The sequence below is a fragment of the Chlamydotis macqueenii genome, chromosome 1, assembly GCF_036417535.1.
Source record: "Chlamydotis macqueenii isolate bChlMac1 chromosome 1, bChlMac1.mat, whole genome shotgun sequence".
NCBI classification, from domain to species: domain Eukaryota; kingdom Metazoa; phylum Chordata; class Aves; order Otidiformes; family Otididae; genus Chlamydotis; species Chlamydotis macqueenii.
In genome coordinates this window covers 62,647,503-62,653,502 of record NC_141556.1, presented here as the reverse complement: position 1 = coordinate 62,653,502, position 6,000 = coordinate 62,647,503, and positions in this window count along the sequence as shown.

Genomic DNA, 6,000 nt, shown 5'->3' with positions numbered 1-6,000 from the left:
AGAGAATAAATTAGAGAATACGCACTAATTTTGTGTATTCCATATAAGATACCTAAGAACTTATGTTTTAGAGAGTTCAGCATTTGTGGGCAGTTTGGAGGCTCAGACCACTGCTCAGTGGCTACACTTGCAGCTGATGCTGCTCAGCATTTCTGCAAATCTGATACCGGGGTCTTAAGTCAGAAATCCCAAAAATGAGGAACATAGAGTAAGTGACCACCTGTGAAAGTTGTTCAGAGGGACTTGCCTAGCATCATTTGGGAACTCTGTGGTAGAGACAGGGTCAGAACCCACTTCTCCAGGGTAACATTCAGCTGCTTTAAATTTGAGAGCATCCTCTCTCTTCCTTATTCACTAGATAGTTTATAACTTCTGCAGCAGATGCAGCAGAGCTTCTGCAAATTACAGTCTCATTTACTGAACAGTCCCGTTTTACCACTAAAGCAAGATTTATTCCATGCACAGAAAAAAGTAAGGTCCTTCAGAGGAAAATGTTAAAATATGCACCCAGGGAGGAAGGAAGGGAGATTATTATGTTTTGATTTTGGTATTTTCTATCTTTGGAGTTCTTCCTCGTTCTCCTGGAAGAGGGTTCCCCTTCCCCGACTTTCAGATTCGTCAGTTAACAAAAATAATATTTGGAAAAAGCCTGGCATAAAACAATTTCTTCAGTCTGCCACCTGCATCTCCACCATTTGAGTTAACTGCTCAGCTGATGGCTATAGCAGGTTGCCACTAGTTCACCAGAGAATTTCATGGAAGCGTTAAGAGTCCAGGTGGAATCTTGGGCACCACTGTAGTCTTGGCAAATTTGGAACAGGAAGAGGACATTGGTCCGTCCTCCTCTGTTCTTTAAGCTTGCCCCCTCCTCCCCTTATCTTTCATGAGACAGTCTTCCCTCTCCCCTGTCTTTGGCTTCTATTCTTCTTGCCCTCCTCAACCCAATACACGTTAGCACAGACTTCTCATTCCTGATCTTACTCTCTTCACCCGGATCCCACAAAATTAGTCCAGATTCTCTTATGAGTCTTAGCCTTCCTTTTATGTTCTTGCCAAATAGATTCTAATCCTCTCTTCTCAAATCCTAATAAAATTTCTTTCTGGCACCTCTCTCTACCACTCCACTGAGCACACTGCAGCTCAGAGCCAGTGTCTATACAAACACTTTCCATCTCCGATGACCTATGATTCTATGACTTCCAGCTTCCAGTCTTCCTTCCCAGCATAGAATCATAGAATCATAGAATGGTTAGGGTTGGAAGGGACCTTCAAAGGTCATCTAGTCCAACTCCCCTGCAAGGACCAGGAACATCCCCAACTAGATCTGGTTGCCCAGAGCCTCATCCAGCCTGGCCTTGAACGTTTCCAGGGATGGGGCTTCCACCACCTTTCTGGGCAACCTGTTCCAGTGTTCTATATTGTAAAATTGTAAAATATTTTTTCCTAATATCCAGTCTAAATCTACCTCCCTCTATTTTAAAACCATTACCCCTCCTCCTATTGCAACAGGCCCTACTGAACAGCCTCTCCCCATCTTTCTTGTAGGCCCCCTTGAGGTACTGGAAGACCGCTATAACATCTCCCTAGAGCCTTCTCTTCTCCAGGCTGAACAGCCCCACCTCTCTCAGCCTGTCCTCATAGGAGAGGTGCTCCAGCCCTCTGATCATCTTCATGGCCCTCCTCTGGACCTTCTCCAACTGGTCCATGTCCTTCTTGTGTTGGGGGCTCCAGAACTGGACACAGTACTCCAGGCGGGGTCTCACCAGGGCAGAGTAGAGGGGGAGAATCACCTCCCTCGACCTGCTGGCCACGCTCCTCTTGATGCAGCCCAGGATGCGGTTGGCCTTCTGGGTCACAAGGGCGCATTGCCGGCTCATGTTGAGTTTCTTGTCCACCAGCACTCCCAAGTCCTTCTCCTCAGGGCTGCTCTCAATCCATTCCCCGCCCAGCCTGTATCTGTGCCTGGGATTGCCATGACCCAGGTGCAGGAGTCGTTAACCACCACTCTCTGAGTGCGGCCATCCAGCTAACTCCTTATCCACCAAGTGGTCCATCCATCAAACCCATGTCTCTCTAGTTTAGAGAGAAGGATGTCGTGTGGGTCTTCTACTCTTCTAATTACCAGTCACAGTTTCCTTCTTACACCTCCCCTGGAGTCCTGCATAGCAGTTTCTGGTGCTGCTTCCTCCCAAATTCAGCCTTTCTTGTGTCTGTATTCCACTCAAGCAGCTAATTGTCCCATGAATCTTCAGTGCTGTTGAGGTGACAGGAGAAGAAAAAGTTGATCTGAAAGAGCAGGGAAAAGACAGTTCTCACATTGCTAGTGCTCAGCTGTGTCCTGGTACAAAGCTTCAGTTACAGGGCAAGTCCTGATTTGCCCCTGTAGTACTTGTTCGCAGCATGTGCTGGTGGAAGAGTACATGCACAGTCCTGTGCCTGGGAAGAAGCTGGGAAGGACCAAAGCACATCCACCTGCTAAGGGTCCTTCAGCTTCTGATGCTAAAGTATAAAAATTGGTTGAGCATGAGTGAAGACTTGCAGTGGCTTGCAATGTAATCTAAATTCAGCTGAGCTTTATGGGATAGAAAAAAAAGCATATCCTGAACACAAACAGTACTGCACCTGCACCTGTCTCATCAATAGTGTAATTAAACATTCCTGAAGAAAATGTTTTTAAGGACAAAGCAGTTCTGCTTGCCATCTTCTTGTTAGCATTTCAGCTAACACTGTTGAAAAATTGTTCAACATAAGGCACACAATGGCGTAAAAACATAACGTCTTCCCAGTTACTTCTGTAATGATTTGCATTTATGGACCTTTCTCGACATATATTTAAAGTCAACCTTGAAAGTAGGCAAGAATTACAGGTCTTGCCCCATGTTGTTAAAACTCCATGATATAGGATGGAGTAAAGCGTGATCTCTTAGGCTGTGCCTATGAAATACGTAATGTTTCTGTAGTGCTTAATTTAACTGAGTAAGCTCTATATTCCCTGAATCGAAAAGTTGTTCAAACCTCCAATGTATGTTTTGCACAGATACTGTTAAAAGTGTGGCTTAAAATGAGAAAAGTATGGCAGACACAGGTCAAATATTCTGTTTTATTTGAAGATTGATGTAGAATGTTTCTCATTTTTCCTTGCTGCATCATCTTAACGATGTAACTTGCAAATTGTCTTCCCTAGAATCCTATTTACATTTGTTTCTGTAAGGTGTTTGACATCTTTTTGGGGAGCTGTAATATAAGGTAATAAGCAAGATCTCAACTTATCCGGGCATGTTAAGCACATACTTATTTTTAAGTTTAAATGTGCTTCTGCTCTGTGCAGGAGCTTAAGACCATATTTGAATGTTTTCTAGAACTGGGTCTCTAGATCTGAATATCTGTGAAGTGATTGTTAAAGCAGTCACTTTAAATTAAGCCCCTCGTATCTCTATTCTAGATTCTTGTGTATGACTGAATAAAGCGGTTAGCTGGCCAACAGCTTAATAACAATTTCTTAAAACAGGCAACCGGAGGCCTTAGCTGATGAACCCATGATTCCAAGTCTCAGTTCATTTCATGTTTTTTATTGTTTATTTTGTAGCTACCTTTATCAGATACATCCTAGAAAACCTGAGTGAACCAGACTTGCTGACATCACGTTGTAGGTGTGGGTTGGGGAATTCCATGGAAGACATTTATAGGACATACGTAAGGCTAAGGTGTGGCATAACTGCCAGGTCTCTTGCTTTTTTGCTAAAGTCAATTATAATTCAAAATGCAGCTATCTAGCCGCCTTCTGCTGTAGGTCTCTTTCAAAGGAACTAGATTTTAAAGTGATTATTTGATTTTGTGGGCTTCTGTGGCTGATGAGTGGAAGTGGGAACGGCAACATGGCAAAAAAAAAAAATCTTAATTTTTTATCTTAACCGATAACTTTTCCTTATATTTCACTTTTCTAGACATTTACCCAATGGAATGTAGGAAAAAAACCCTCACAGACAAGTTAGTTGTTAGCTTTTACCATTTCTTTCACCTCAAAAAGAAATTGAGAAAAGTCTTGCCAAATAGAAGCCATTGCAAAAAAAAAAAAAAAGCATTTCATTTGAAATTTAAAACCAAAAACCACTCGGCTTTAGAAAATTCTCTCAAAAAAGCTTCCAAGCCAGGAAATAATATTACTGACATGCCTTCTACCCTACCATCAAGATACAGGATTTGGTTTAACACCGGTTTGTAAAAATCCCCAAAGCCTAAGTGCTTCTTTAGGACTTCCTTGATAATATAGGAAGCATTTATTTGCTAGTCATAGCACTTTATGCCCACATAACTGTTTGCCTCATCAAAGCATAAAACCTCATTATTTGCGACAGCTGTTTTTCAGTCACCTTCAGAGTACAGTAGCAAGAGGAATTATATTTTTAAAGAATTTCCTTTACTGGTCTGTGATTTCTTAAAATGTATTTATTTTATCTAGAATTCTGATAGAAATCTGACCTCATTCTACTCCTTCAATGAAGACATAATGTGTTGGATTTTTTTTGTAATATGACAATTATAAGACCAAGAATGGCTTTAAATAGTTTTTGTATTTTAACTACTTTTATTCAAAGCAGTGGTGAAACATTGGAACAGGTTGCCTAGAGAGGTGGTGGATGCCCCATCCCTCGAAATATTCAAGGCCAGGTTGGACGGGGCTCTGAGCAACCTGATCTGGTTGGAGATGTCCCTGCTCCTTGCAGGGGGGTTGGACTAGATGGCCTTTAAAGGTCCCTTCCAACCCAAACCGTTCTATGATTCTATGTTTTTGTGTCTCCAACTGAACTAGATCAGCTAGTTACCTCTCACAACTATTTATTACCATCTTCCTTCCAACCATACAGCTTCCTTCCTTTCAAATGACCTATTTTCAAGTCTCTGCTACTCTACTTTTTCTGTCTCAGCCCTGTGTAGGAAATATCTGTCCAACTCCTTGGTGTGACTTATGTTGATGTCTGTCCCTGAAAATTGACATTTTGTCAGAGGCTCAAGCTGCTATAGTTTTGGTGGTTACATGTTTAAACATTTTTTAACTGCATGGTACCAGTCATGTACTATGGTAATAACTGGCATGGGAATGATGTCAAAATGTGATCCCACATTTTGCCTTAATAGAAAAAATGTGAGCATATGACTTTGCAATGCATCCACCTGGGAAGGGCAGTTGGCCTTCCTGTTGTACATTGTAGAATTTGGGCCAGCCTGTCATAGTATCCTATTTATAATTGTTTAAGACAAAAGTACCTGCAGCAGAAATAGCTGGAGGAAAATTCCTATGGAACATTTCCTCATTTGGTTGAAAGCCCTAACTGCTTTCTCTTTTTGGTTTTTAGGAGTTTAATGCCAACATCCAGTTTGCTTTTCTAGTTCTTGGTCTTCTGATGAAATTGCACATTTTCCAAGAAAGGTGGTGCAGAAAACTCATATTTGTGTTAAAAATGTTTTCCTCCCACTTTAAGTGGAAATTTATTTCTTTTATACTGTCTCATACTATTTCTGCCTATTTTGAAGTTATAAATTAAGTGCATACACTTAATAGGTCTTACACTAGTATCTTATAGAGTGGTGAATTTCATTTAAGGTAAAGGTCAGTTTGTATTCTTATGATGAAAAAACCACTTTGTACTCTTATAATGTATAATATTGGTATTTTCATTAATAGTGCACTCATTATTTCTATTCTCTAGCTCAATAGACTTAGGAATCCCAGCCTGACCCCATTATTTCCTTCCACTGCTTTCTGATATAGGCATATTTTTCCACTGCTGGTAATTTACAGAGGACTTAAAGATAATTTAGGGCCTGGTTAATAATAGATGTTGATTTTTCCTTTTGTTCAACAACTACAGATATGGTCCGTCAGGAGATGCTTACGTGATCTGTCTGCCTGAACCTGGTATGTATCTTGTCTTAAAAATGTTAGGATTACATTACTTTTATACTGTTTGCTTCTATGTAAGTCTGCTATAGGTGTTTTTA